Below are 15,410 nucleotides of genomic sequence, written 5' to 3' on the forward strand. Positions count from 1 at the left end.
TAGTTTGCCAGCGGTGTGCGTTGCCCTTAGTAGTCATGCCTGCGATGATGTATGTTTCTGACGTGGTTGAAGTATGAGTACAGATACTGTAGGCCTGGGCTAAAGCTGCATGCATTCAAACAACCGGCTTTGCATTTCCTCATGATAAACCGTGAGATCATCAATTATACTTGGGTCATGGGGTCAGAGCAGCCACGAGGAGGTGATTTTTTTTTTTTTTTTTTGCATAAATGGACAAAAATGGATCAATTAAATCAATACTTTGTGCCCTCTAAACTGTCAAAACGTTCTTGACTGGCATGTGATGGACTACCTAGCACAAGCAAGTGTGCAGTTCTTCAGATTTCATGTGTCTTGCCCTTCACCTTTCCCCTGAATCACCTTCTCTCTCTATTGTTTACTAGTTGTTGTTCACTGCTATCAAATATTGATAGAGGTCAGTAGCAGAGTAAAGTCACCCCATCTCAATTTTTAATGTATAAAATATAGCCTGCAAATGGCGTTCTCTCCACTTTAATGCTTTTGAAGGCAAATAGTTCCCTACCAGTCCCATTGATTCAGGATCCAGTTTATAAATGCGTTCCCCTAAGGTCCACTGAAAGCCACACCGCAGCTTCATATATATAGTGAACCGTGCCACCAGTGAATTAGAAATACACTTAAACCTTCTCAGAAATCGAACGGAGTCCACATATTTCCACTGTGCATCCTAAGTGGCCTTTTGGAGACAGTAATAACCTTGAATATTCTTTGAAAAGACTAAAAAAAAAAAAAAAAATGGAGCAGTGCAGATGTGGTTTAAGGAGGATGTTGTGGTGGTGAAGTGGCCAAGTGTCAAAGAAGCCATGAGTGAGATATTGAGCCCATCTCATTTATGTTTAATACACACATGGATGAGAAGTCAAATTGGAGATGTGGGGTCAGTTTAGGCAGGTCACTGAGCATTGGAAGAAAAATCCTGGAAAGAGAGACGGCTTGAGGCTGTTTGTGTGCATGCATGTGTAAAGTAAAGAGGTATCTGGATACATGTGCCATCTTCTTGCATGCATTTTTTTTCCACATCTCACTCACTCTTTCTGTTTCTGTATGCTGCACATGTTCCTCTTTCCTCTACATGAGCATATGACCAAAGTGTATTTTTAGGAATGCGCTCATGGATGGTCTTTTGTTTTTCCCAGCTCGTCTCTCTCTATCTTCTGACAGGGGCTCTTTTATTTAGTCGCCCCCTTGGTGAGGCAGAAATGGCTCCTTGAGGGTGCCGGTCGCCACCGCTTTAACAGATGAGCATAGCTGGAATGAGCTAAGGGACGAGGGATGCTCAGACAGATGTGGCTTGAGCATTTGAGTAATTCACCACCACCTCCTTGCACATATGTAGACACATGCAAACACACATGTTCCAACGGTCGTACCGTTTCAAGGATAATCAGCCATATTGTCGACATGAGTACAGCGATTATGGTCAATGTCAATTTTTTTCCGTGTCTTTTTTGCTATGCCTGCACATGGTGAAAATATAGGGAAATCATGTATTTGGCAAGTAAAGAGATTTTTAAGGGACTTTTCCGGATTTTATCAGTTCTTCGTACAAAAACATTTGCATAAAGATGACTGGAAACCAGGGAGAAGGGCAACAAAGCTCCAACTAGAGCTGCTGTGGCTTCTGTTTAGCATCATGAAGAGATCCCATGAACTCTTACAAAAATATGAGTAGGTTAGGCAACAGAACAGTTGGGTTGGGACAACTGGGACTGGCTAGTGCACGACTAGTTGGCCATTTTTCTTCTTATATTAGTGTGATTTTCCTACAATTTAAGGGTAAATCGTCCATTAAAATCTCATTTGTCCAGTAAAAATATCACTTTGGTAAAATAGATTTTCTACTTGCAGTTCTATAGTTTTGTCTCTTAAATAAAGTCAGTTTGGAGATTCATAGATGAGTTGATGACTAATAGGACCAGTTGGTTGTCTCACCCCTTTTCCAGACCCAGTCTATACCTTGTGTTATGTAGTGCAATGATGTCTATTTTGAAGTCAAGTTGTTTAATTCCATTGTCTTCAATCTAAGTAGTTATGGCACCCATACCAACTGGAGTCATACTGTAGGCAAAGCCTCTAACCTCTTGAATCAGACTTTCAAAGTTTCCAAGGACATCATAGTCCTTATATATACGTTTCTTTCAAAACGTAAATGAGAATGCAGGAACATCATTTTTGTGAGACAGAGTTGGAATTTGCCATCAGCTCCTAAATCACAGAAACAGCATAATTTTCTCCAGAATACAATCTGCTACTGTGGAAATGTAAGGACATGTCTGAGTCAGGAGTAAATATGGACGAAAAGTCTGATCCGTGCCTGGCTTGTGTTCATGGTGGCCAAATGACAAGATCGCAGAGGTGATGTTAGTGGTGTAAACAGAGTTGAGGGGTTATGCTGGAAAAAAATGCCATTTGTCCAACTAGATTCAAATGTATTTTGACTGTCTGAACTTGGCTGTATGTTGCTTAAAAATAAGAGTGAATTGATTACATACTATTTTGTTATTTCCAGTCATTCTGCACCTCTGACAATGAATCAGATGCAGACCTTACAAGGAATACAATAAAACTAAATAACCCCTATTTCAGGGTTCGGTTAAGTCAAGGCAATTGAAAGGCCGGATTATGTTTACAGAACATTTGCAATTAGGATGCAAACCCCAGTTACCTGCATCCATCTATCCACCTCCACTGCAGCCAACATCACTACATATATGCCAAAGCACTTCTTGCACTGGCAGTGGACATTGGATGTAAATTGCGAGGTGCAGAACCATTCCAAGGATGCTGAGCTTAGAAAAACCAGACACCCAATCCATTACCCTCTGCACATCACCCTCAGTGAACTCAGTCTTACCTTTACCTCTGTATGGTGGAAAAGAGTATCAATGTGAAGAGATCACCAAGGGGAGTCACATCTCCTGTGGCTTTCTGAAGGCAATTCCGCCATTGCTTATTTTAGACACAGCTTGCCTCCGTGGCACAAAGCGGGGTCACTTTACATAGAGGACCAAGCCATGAAACTCTATCCAGCACTCATGAAATAAGAATGCAGTTGAGTGAATTGACGGCCTCTTGCCTCTTTTGCCTGAAAGTGGCCTTTTGAAGGGTTAGTGATTCTGCCCTGAGTGAAAGCACTTGACATGGTGCACTATAAAGAGTAAGGGTTCGCTCAATACACTTCTTAGACAAGGGTCATAATGCAGCATTAAATGCAGTATGGAAGTTGTTCTTGGATCATACATGCTTGAATGCAGCAGGCACTATGTTCTAGGCTGCATCGGATGTTATAGAAAGCTACTTAACCTTTTAAACTGGTACTTGTTGAGCTCTCTTCTAATCTGCTGCTAAATGCTTCATTAAATGGAAAAGACGGCACAATGCAAAACACGCTGATGAGCATTGCCATTAAAGTGAATCTATCTCTGTTGTTTGCTGCAAAAACAACCTAATGTGATAAAAGGTTTAAGCCGACAGAACAAACCCCTGGATTTGGAACTGCATGGAAATCATGTAATGCTCATAAGATTTGGGTCCTCGTGTTGAGAATAAAACAAAGAACTGTGTGGAAAGATGACAAGAAAATGAAGAAAGAACTGAAATAGTTAGACATTCCCCCATTTCAACAGTTTGTCATGAGAAAATAGAATAGGATAAAAAAAAAAAAAAAACAACCTCTATTTCTATCTATTGGACCAGCCAAAGGCACATCAACTATTTTCTCTCCCCCTCTCCTCATCGTCACCGAAAGCAATCATTTTAGAATGGATTTTCATGGCTCAGAGAGAAATAATGGGAATTCTTTCTAATGTAGAAATGTATGTGTTCCTTTTGGTTAACCAGAATAGACCATATTTCAAGCTTGTCAGTTAGAGGAGTAAAAATACCTCTCATCTTTCGCTCAACTTTTTTTCCTCTCCTCCTATTCCCACTGTCTAAAGTGACAACTCATCATCTCTAAAAATCAATCATATAATTCTATGTTCTTCAGGCTTTTGAAATGATGGAAGAAGTTTGGTTCTTTTTAGCACTCCTCAGGTCCACATTTGTCTATGTTTTGAGGAGATAAAATGGCATGCCAACCAGCAAATCAATCTTCATGGTGACGACAGGGATGGGGGAATGACAATTGCTTCAACATGCCCCAGTTAGCTCTTGCTCGGTACAGTCTCATTCATCCCAGCTCGCACGCTGTGTCTGGTTGCTAAGGGGCTCAAGCGAAATCTACATGTCCATCCACGGCACCCGCAGACGCCCCACTGTCCAATCTGAAAAGCTCACTTCCAACACATCCTCTTCCATTCTCCGGCGATTATACTGGCCCTTTTCACCCACTGCCACACAAAAAACAGAGTCAATCCAAAAGCAGCAGCTCCTCTCCCCTGGATGAGCCCAAATCCATTTACCTAGGGTTTATCCATCAGCAGCTGTCGAGTGTGTAACACCCTGCCCAGGTGCCATTACTGTACCATTACATACCAGATTCCCCCAGTTTATTACCACTATAGGAGCGTGTCAGCTATTATTAATGATAGCTCAACCCCTGCCGATGAAAGAGACTATTGATTGACAGAGGAGGTGAGGAGTTTGGGGATTGCCCAGACATTACCAGTATTTTTTTTTTCCTGGATTTTTAGAATACTGTAGCTCTTCAGCAGCGTTCTGCAAACTGGGACAAAGTGTACTCTACAACTTACACAGTTGCTGCTATTTCAAAAAAAAAAAAAAAAAGTAGATTTGCTGCTGAGATTCAGGTCAGCAACATCTAACACAAGGCTCCTTGCATCTCTGAAAAATAAGACCGTACAGATGCTGAAGCAGATTGGCGAACACGTTCTCGTTGAACCTCAAAATGATGAATTTGACCATATAATGTGCGTGCGTAAACACTGAGAAAGCTGCCAGTCATTTAATCTGGGCTGACAATGTACAATTACATACTAATTGTCTTTTTAATGATGCATTTCAGCAGTTTTATACAAACTTTTTACTAACATATACACTTAGAAGAGGCAAATTTAAAATTGATAAAACTAAAGTTGTTTTTTAGTCTCAGTTTGGTCAAGCTCCCAAAACAGTAGATCCTACATTTCACATAATGCTATGCTCTTGGTTTTTAGCTTCCTGTTAATTTGCAGTATCCAAGAACAAGCAGGGACAAACTTTGCAGTTTTAATACCTTGATTGGCAAAATTGGTGGAACGGCCCTTTAACATTCACCTCTCCATGCTGAGTAGTTGTTGCTCACTTTGTTAATGTGTTTACCTGTTTTTGCTGTCGTTACACTCTCATGAATGTCAATCTAAAAGCAAACCTCTACAAAGAGAGGTTGAAATGACACCAAGCTGCCATGACACTCGCACAATAAACAACCAAGATGTCAAAAGCAATTAGTGTTGGACATGATGTGAGAGGAAGGGAAAAACTCATCCCGACTCATAAGCCTTTTCATCAGTGCCATGCTTTGTTAAATTATCATCAGCCAGTGTCAGGAGCAATCTGCAAGTGGCCACTTCCAAATCCCGATGGGAAAAAGGTCTATTGGTCCTTGTGTTGACCAACGGAATATCAATGAGCACTTAACTAGCCAAAGTGGATGAAAGAGAACAAGAGAGTAAATAGGGTACAGAGATGAGCAAAGAAATACCCAGGAGGTTTCTGTAGAGACAGTTTGCATTTCCTTTCCCTGACAAGAGCAGAGAGATGACTGGAAAAAGTAAACAGACTTTGTCTCGCAGCAGCAAGAGAAGTTTAGTGACAACCCTGGCCTTTATCTGACAAGCAACCCCTAAGAAAAATCCTTTCCGATAAGGAATAGAGGTAGTTATTAAATTGTAAAAGCAGGAAAAAGCATTGCGCTGAGGACAGCAAAGAGGAAAAAGTACCATTTCTCCATTAAACGGACAGAAGAGATGGAAAATGTCCTGTTTCTATCCCGTTGTCTCCATTTTCCTTATTTGCTGTTGTGCAGGATCAATGATAGTGTACAGGCGTAACCTGGCAAGGTTATTTCCTCAGTATTACTGTCTTATCAAACCGAATGAAAACTTGTTGGTTCTGTCTACAAGCTCAGCCAAGCACTGGGCTCACGAATGCTGACGACTGTGATTGCTCGTCTGTCGAGAGGTCATCTCGCAACAGAGGGAACATTCGGTCCTTGAATAGAAGACATCCTTTGCAGGCAAAATTGTCGCGCAGCAACTTGAAAAACAGAAATATTACCACCACTCATTCCACCTTTAAAAGTGTCCTTAGAGAGCTTTTTAAAGCAGAATGAACAGATTAGTGAGCAGCCCTCTCTGCCGTTTTCCAAGTAAAAAGTAACTACAGGGAAGTTCTGAGAAATGTTTTAAAGTTACATAAACAAATCCATCCAGTTTAAAAGGGAGTCAGAAAGAGAAATGGGACTTTGATCAAATTATATTCTCGGGAACTACTTTATAATCCCCAAGAATTTAGACTTTAAATGGATCTATGACATTCTGGAAATTCGAATAAAACATGGCCGAAATACATTTGATGGAAATGATTGGATTGTAATGATCCTGCATTCAGTATGACTGCATTGGACTCAGCAGAGCAGACTTTTTTGCAGTTTAGTAATAGCATAGACAGTGTACCATACCAATATATGGACATGTATCAACATTTGAATACTTCATCTTATAACTATACATAGGTGTGCTGTCATAGTAATTTTGGGGGGATTTAAAAGTGCACTGTACTCATATGGGCATATGTGCTTGAGAGATTGTTTGACTAAATGTATGTCCACATAGGTTCTTACATGTACACTATATGGAATTTCTATACTGAATTTACAATATGTAACATGTATGTGCTGTATACACCACAGGGAATTGGTCTGTTAAGGATAAAATCTTGAGTTGATGCACACTCAAGGTGTATATCTACCTAGAGACATTTAGTGAACTGTGGTATGAATGTGGTTTGGGCCCTAGTTTCACACAGCTAGATTATTCTCTGGCACTGACACAGCACTGTGTGAAATGGTCCGATTGCACAACATTGAAAAAAGCTCTGGCATTCCTTTAGACCAGTCACAATCATGGGGCGCCGCTAAGCCCAGGATGCAACGATGGTGTCCCGTCAAAATAGTGCTAGGGGAATTGTTATGGTGGGACATTTGCATGCAGGGAGATGAGCAGTGTCATTAAAATAGATAGTTGATTGAGGAGAAAGTAGACGGACTACGTTGTTACACAATTTCTAACTTTTGAAAACTTTATATATAGTGTGGTAGGTTGTTGCCCAAGTGTGGTAGTTGCTGTTTTTCATAGTAAAGCGAATTTTGAAAATGCTAATGCGTAGATAACGGAAGGTGGAGGAGAATGCTTTGTGAAAAGCATAGCCAATGGCAATTTTATTCCAGCAGTCAACATCCAGTGAATCATTCCATATGGACCCTAACCAGTCAATTTTTTTCTTTTTCAGTAGAACTTCCTCCTAACCATCCATTCCAAGCTACCATGCATTGACTACATAGCAGCAATTCTCACTGGTGTGTAATCTAGTTGATCTGAGTTGGGATGCTTTGTGGTTTTGACACTTAGAACTATGTTATTTAATCTAATCTCTTGGTCTAACTTGAGTCACAGTCACCATTAGCTCCACATAAAGTCAATGAAAATGAGCATGAAAGATCCTTGTTGTTCACTTCTAATGGCAGTCCATTCAATCTATAACTGCTTAGAGGTCTGAATCTGGTGTTAAAGGTGATTGGACCCATACAGGACCCCTGAACCAAAACGGTGTCAAAGTGGTGCAAACACAGATTGAATTTCATGCTTCTTTCTCATAGCAAATCATTACGCTTCAGCCAAGTCTCTGAAGCCTTTTAGCCCTGCAAGAATGACACTCATGCTCTGTAGTTGCAAATGGATTCCCTAAAAACATGAGCACATCAATAAATGCACTATTAGTGCATTCAAGCAGAACAGTGGCTACATTTACATACTACACTGATGTGTCGGTATGTTTTCATGAGAATTCCTTTAGATGTATAGGCGCAGAGCATAACTCTATGGGCCTACTTTTATGCATTTGTATGCAGGTACATACAACTGCATGTTGGAGGGATTGCAAACATTAAGCTTGAAGTGCATCTAATACAAATTAATACATTGTCTGGAATGTGAGTACCTTTTGTAAACTGTGTTTGCAGTCTTCTGACAGTGGAGGTTTTGTCTTTATTCTCACTTATGAAAAATATAAGGGGAATAGGTCTTTTTGCAGCATCTTAATAGTGGCCCCTCTCTTTGGTTTACAAAGTGGAATCCTGATTAAATGAGCAAGTACGAAGACAAATGTCTGTACAACACATAGCTTTGTTCAAATGACGCTTGGGCAAAATCTAAGATCTCAGTCCTTTAAAAAGCATTTCTCTTTGATTATTGAAAATGAATTCAGCCTGCCAAGAGGTAGAGGAGCCTTGGCTGCTGTGCTGATATGGAGTGGTGCTATCGCTCCCCACTGGGTTCTGCTGGGGCTTCCTGTAGTATTACTTAAACATACATCTTTGCCCTGACAAGCTTTTTGTTGTGCCAAGGCCTCCGCGTGGGAATACGCAGCCTAATCTGAATTTCAAATCAAAATCAATTATTCATTTATGACTAATGCTGACTAATTGTGGCCTTTTTTCTCCTTCATACTAAGTGTGACAGGATGGGGGAAAGTACACCATTCAACTTCTGTAAGCACAAGGGTGCCCTTTGTGACTTTCCAAAGAAACCTAGTCATTGTTATGTCTGTCTCAGATCATCTCGCATTGCTGAAATGTTTGCCTCACCATCAAACAGGCTCTTGGCTCATGACGCTTTGTGCTTGACAACAAAGCTTCATTTGAATTGAATCTTAACACTCGTGTTCATCAGCTGATCTCAAGTCTTGACATTTTCCTTGGAAGGTAGAGCAGATGTTTTGCTAATGGCCTGTCATTCAACAGTTGGCTTTTATGGCATCAGCTTCCCATTGAGTTAAATGCCACCTATTGTGGTCTGTGTTTTCAGGGCCATCCTGTCTTTTAATAAACTATAACATGACACTAGAGCCAATCCTGCACATAACAAGGAATATGGAACTTCTATCCATTTAGATATTGACTTGTTCATTATACATTAGCAAATAATTTTCAAATTTGCTGATCCTCGATATATTCAGTGATATATATTGGTCTGAGGCGAGTTTCTAAATGTTCCCATGTTTGAAATTCTTGAAGCTGTCGACTGGAGACATTTCAAAGAGCGTGTCATTTAAAATGCTCGAGTCACATTTGAACTGCATGACAGATGTTTGAACAGCGTTCTCGTGCCCGAACTGAAGGATTAAAGTAGTTGTTTTTGGAGGAGTGCCATTCAAGACTCATTCGGGATGCATTAACTGGAGTTAATCTGTAAAAGTCTGAGAACTTTATGCAATTGGAAACAGTAAGCTGAAATCGTAGTGCTTAATTAAACTTTTGACGGCCTTATTAAAAATCTTAAGACACCTATGGAAACATTTGAATGAAATCCCATAATAGGGCCGACATTCATACTGAATCAACCACTTGGGATTCTTGTGCATGAGGAAAATGATGAGTAAAATATTTATTTCACTACTCTCACTTTCATTTCCTGCCAAGCGCTCGGTGCATGTATAATGACAGTATTTGCTGGTAAACAGAGGGCTAAAGATGATGCAGAGAGACGACTCAACATGGAGGGGTTTGGTCAGGGGCCACAGGTGTTGTGCAGGAGAATGGAGGCCAAGACTCTGTGGACCATTGCCATTACTTTACTACTAATGAGGAAAAAGGTGGCCATCTCCCTGTGGCACGTGTGCCCTGTGTGGATGGAAGCATGGGCCGTGTGAGGTAATGGCACAGCGGCATCGTGGCCTTAGGCAGTCCAATTGTGCTCTTGTGGTCACGGCCCAGGAAACAATCTGAGAGAGACGTGAAAAGGAAGCAACTTTCTCTCCGCAGCAATGAAGCTCGCTGCAAAGTCCACTGCTGACAACTTTGGTTCACCCTTGAGGACGTATACAGGACGTATATACAAACATACTGCATGTGTGGAGGTATAGAGGTGGTGTTTGTGCTTGTGTGTGGTTGCATGCCGCCTGTGTGCGTCAAACAGCTCTATTTGAGGTGGCAGGCACAGGTGCGCTAACGGCATGGCGGGCTCCAGCAGGTTATTGGCCGACAGATGGAGCGGAAGGCGGGGTGTGCTGGAGGGACAGGGGCGACTGTAGGGTGGAGGGGTTTGAGTTGGGGGGAGGAGGGGGGAGGAGGGAAGGGAGTGTTGCCACTGTTGGATGGGACACTGCCAGGAGTGGCAACTGGCACATTTAAAGCTTTTCATACAGTCTGCATGACCTGAGCATTCTCACACCTAATAAAAGCCTGTTCTGACTGTCGGAGATGAGCAACAGAGGAAGCTAAATACATTCATTTTAACTGATAGACACATGTGGAGCACCTGATTATTAATTCTGAGGAAGCTGCTGTAAAATTAGCTACAACAAAGATAAAATATTGAAAATATTTGAACTGCTGGCAAAGGTAGAAATGTTGGCATTTTGGGAAAATAAAGAGGTTTAAGGCTTGGTTGTGATGCAGTGGTTACACTGGATGTATACTTGCTGTATATAGTGTGGGTTTCAGTTTGTTTTTAGGTGAAATAGCCCCAAAATGCATTATTTTCAAGGGACATACCTGTAGTCTGCATGACCTGAGCTTCATCACACCTAATAAAATCCTGTTCTGTTGGAGCTGAGTAACAAAGGAAGCTAAATACATTCACTTTATCTGATAAACACGTGTGAAACACCTGATTAATTATTATCAACTAGCTGCCATAAAATTAGCAAGAATGTTGCAAATATTCAAATTGTTGGCAAAGGTGTAAATTTTGGCATGTTGGGAAAATGAAGACAAGTAAAAGGCTTTGTTTGTACTGGATATATACTGAAGGGATTAATGAGTCTCAGCAGTGTTGGTTTCAAACCTGATTATCATCAATTAGCTGCCATAAAATTAACAAGAATAAAGCTGAACGTTGCAAGTATTTGAACTTTTGGCAAAAGTGTAAATTTTGGCATTTTGGGAAAAAGGCTTTGTTTAGGCTTTGCACTGGATATATACTATACTGTACAGTATAGATTACCAAGAGTCTCAACAGTGTTGGTTTCAAACCTGATTGTCATCAGTTAGCTGCCATAAAATTAGTGGGAAAAACATGGACAAATTATAAATGTTTTAACTGTTTGCAAAGGTGGAAAACCTGGCATACTGGAAAAAGGAAGACAAGGTTAAGGCATAGTTATGATGCATTGGCTACATGTACTTAAGAGGTAAACAGGAACTCCTACAGTGTGGATTTCAATTTATTTTTGATGGAAATGGCCCAAAAACGTAATCTTTTCAAAGGACACATTATCTCCAGTGAATCTTCAGTGGCTACCTGCTTTAACCACAGCATATCAGCAAGCAGCCTGCACATCTGGAGCAGCCACATTGCTTTAAAGGCTCTTTCATGAAGTATTATCACCGTTTAATAATATTAAGTTATGTAATTACCATTTGCTTCACTGACAGTGTTCTGCACGGCTACCAAAGTTAGCTCCCTGGGCTGACTATTAATCACACCTTTGCCAATCACAGCAGTGGCAGGTGGGTGAGTCACAAAACCCTGCAATGTGACAGCATTGTGCCTTCAAATGAAAAAAAAAATATGATCATTAATATTAATAGAGAAAGGAGTAGAAATGGGGTGTGGGGAAAACAGGGATGTCAGAGGTTGGGCAAATCAGCTCTTAGCGAGTTTAATACAACGGTCCCTCTGTAGGGCTCATATTTTCCATTAATCTGCACCGCATGAATACTAATAGCCCCGGTGGCTTAATGGCCCTGCCCAAATCCCTGTATTTGATTTCCACTTCTCAAAGTGACCTTTTCCCCGGCTTACCTGCGCTAGATCATGTCGGAGCATGAGACGGGATGGCTTGACGGCGCCATTTTCCCTTTAAAGGAGACTTCCACATTTTTAGCTCAAGCGATCAGACAGAAAAACACACAAATATAAAGCTCCGACACCGAGCGCCTCACCTTTTCATCTCATTTAGCAGTATATTATGAAAAGCCAGGGAGCCGCCGAGCCATGCTGACCTACTAAATTTCATCTTTGGAGAGCTGGCCGAGAAAGTTGGAAAGCATCACCTTGTCAGAAAAGGTTTCAGGTCATTTCCCGCTGCAAACAAATATTTCAATAAGATGCTCAAAGCACATAAATAATTGAAAATTGACCCTAAGCTCTAGAATCTCATCTCACAAAGATTTGGTAATGATAATAATACAACAAAACCTCTTTACCCTTTACATTTTGTTTTCTATATGGTCTTTCTGCTCCTCATAGATATTTATCTGAAGGCACACGTTACCTCGATGCGTCCCGCTGGCACTAATGGATATTATTTATCGTTTGTTTTTAATAAGTAGCTCATGTTGCGTCCTACTTTGGTTCTTGTGGTGCTTGTGTTTGCCACTGATATACCGCTGTTCTTTGCATATTCAATTAGTTGATTTATTTGTGTAGCATGCAAACAGACATGCGATGCCTTACAAGGTTATGCGCAAACAAGCTGTGGATGCACTGCACAATACTAATTAACTCTTCTCAGGCTCTTTTTCTCTTCCAGAACCTATACAATACATTGAGTTTAGCAGCTTGCACTTTTGACCCACATCATAATTGATACAGTATCCACTACAGTCTTCTTGTCAATACAGAGCTTGAGCAGAATTTGTATTCTGGGTGCAGGATAATGGATGAAGTTGGCCATGGATTTGTGAAACTTTGTCAGCTCATGATTAAATCTCACTAAATGATCTAGAAGTGATGTTTTTATTTAGTTTTCATGCTCATCGCCAAAAAAAACCCTCATCAATATGACTGTATTCTTTTGTAGAAGAGATCATATGACAGTCAGAATATTGTATCTCTACAATGAAACAATAAAAGGGCCTCCAAGCCTTTACTGATGTCAGCTGGATGGGAGGATCCATAGATTAATGGTGGCAGATAGCGGATGGTGGCAGGAAGTGTGGGGGGATCTTGATACGACAACAAGAACACCTCTTGGGGTCCAAATAAGATCGGACAGGTCAGCTCCGGCTGGAAGCTGGGGTGAAAGCCCAGGGGAGGAGGCCTGTCGCCACTGATAGACATTTGGTCAGAGTCCCAGCTACATGGACTTTAGTGGGAGCTGATAGAAATGGCTACACGAGGAGGCACACAAACACACATTTGGACATCTGAACTAAATTGGAGCACAATAGCTGGTGTAAGCTGTTTAAAAAGGCAAAAGAATTCCAATTTGATATCACTCTGGGTGCCATTTTTATCAGTTTTGGCAAGAATATAATTTTAAGTAAGTCATACACCTGCAAGAGATACTGTTGTTTCCCCTGCATCAAAGTCACTAGTTCTGCTTGTCAATCTTTAGTGTTAAATCCACAGCACTGAAACAGAGAAACTACACAAATGACATCCTTAATTTTCATTTCAGTGTCTTAAAATGACAACGAAGCTCATTTTCAAAAAGAACTTTAATTCTTTGGAAGTTTGACGTATGACTCAAGCTTTTCTTTAAAGATTTTCCTTCTAATCCTAGTCTAAACATGGTGCATACCTGATTAGGTGTCAGAAAACCCTCTCCCACTTTCCTGTCTCCCAAAATGATGTCCCCAAACAACTAAACTGCATTCTCAATTACATTTTAAGGGAAACATGTTTTTTTTTCTTGGATTATTTTTGTGATGCATCACAAAGATGTTTCTAATCAACATATTTTTGGCATTTATTGTATTGCTCTTCAACTCCATTTTAGTCAAGCACTTGTATAGTAGCTGAAAACAGAGAAGCTTCAAACATGATGTGATAAGGTCACATTTTACCTCATACTGTTTCCTCATAGTTTTGGTCATTAAACCAAACTAAATGTCCAACTTGACGTTAACACTGTAAAAGGTCCAAGTTTCAGCCAAAGCATGACATTTTTGGAAACCAGACCACATAGTTTTGGTGCCTAAACTCAAACTCCTAAAACCTGACTGACACCCACCCTGCAACCCACAGGACCCATAGAATTCACTGCCACCATCTCAGTGCCATAGGACATCCCCACAGGTCCTGTGTCCATGGCCCACTGGGTCAGAGGAGTTTCAGCAGCATAAAGGAGATCAACACAATATTAGGCAGGTGGTCATAATGTTTTTGCATGATCGGTGTATATAGCGATTCCAGTGGTACCAATTTCTGACCCCTTTTCACGTGTCTTGGAGCTAAGGGACGTGGGGAGATCTATCATCAGGAACCCAGTCTTGGCCTTCTCTCTCTGTCGTTGTCACATTGCAGATCTGTGCAGGTGTCAGGACCCTGGGGCCCTGTCAGTGACAGGGCTACGTGAGCCCCTGCAGTCCCCACAGGCTTTAAGGTGAAAGGGGTCAAAACCCTCCCAGTGCACCACTCCACTGCTCTCTAAATGGATCTCCTTTAGGGTCTCTCGTGGGATCCTTGATTTCCTTGCCTGGTGATAGAATGCATGTAGGAAGTGGAGAGGATAGGATGCACCATATTTATGATGCTTGTAGAAAATCACAGGCCTTTACAATTAGGCCATCATCTCAAGATGCCTGCATTTATATGTAGGATGCAATGGGTTGTAAAGATATATGGCTGAGTCGAACAGATTTGCTCATTCAGTATTGAAGCATTCTTCTCCATCACTGCGCCATGTACAAATCAGATGATATTCATTGTGTTGGAATATCTCCGGTCCTTACTGGGGCTGTGCATGGCAGAAGAAGAGGTAAACACAGAATGTGTTGGGTGTCTTTGTGAGTTTGTTTCCTTTTTATGTATTTCTGTAATAAAATCCACATGTATAGTGTAGGCTAGTGCAGGGGACACATATTCTAGTACAGTGTCACTGTTCAAAATTCATTTTCAAAATTAAAAACGAACACTGAAATCACCGAAACCAGATGCTACAACAGTAGCATGGCATCTGATTTTTATCAGAGCTAATAACATTGTAGCTTGAGTCTTTGGGAGAAATATTATATATGAGATGAGGAGGATAAAGTCATGATTTCAAGTTTTATTCGGCAGCAAATTTTAAAGTCTGAATCATTTTTAAACGTGTATCATAATTTGATTGGCTCAGCTAAAGTCTTTCATTAATTTTTTTTCATAATAATTGTCTTTACATTTGAGGATCTCTGGTCAATATACATATGAAAGAAAGAGGAAATGCCTCAAACTTTACTGCATTTGTAATTTGGTGACCTTCTATAGAGTGTTCAGTGG

The sequence above is a fragment of the Amphiprion ocellaris genome, chromosome 23 (genome assembly GCF_022539595.1).
Source record: "Amphiprion ocellaris isolate individual 3 ecotype Okinawa chromosome 23, ASM2253959v1, whole genome shotgun sequence".
Lineage (NCBI taxonomy): Eukaryota > Metazoa > Chordata > Actinopteri > Pomacentridae > Amphiprion > Amphiprion ocellaris.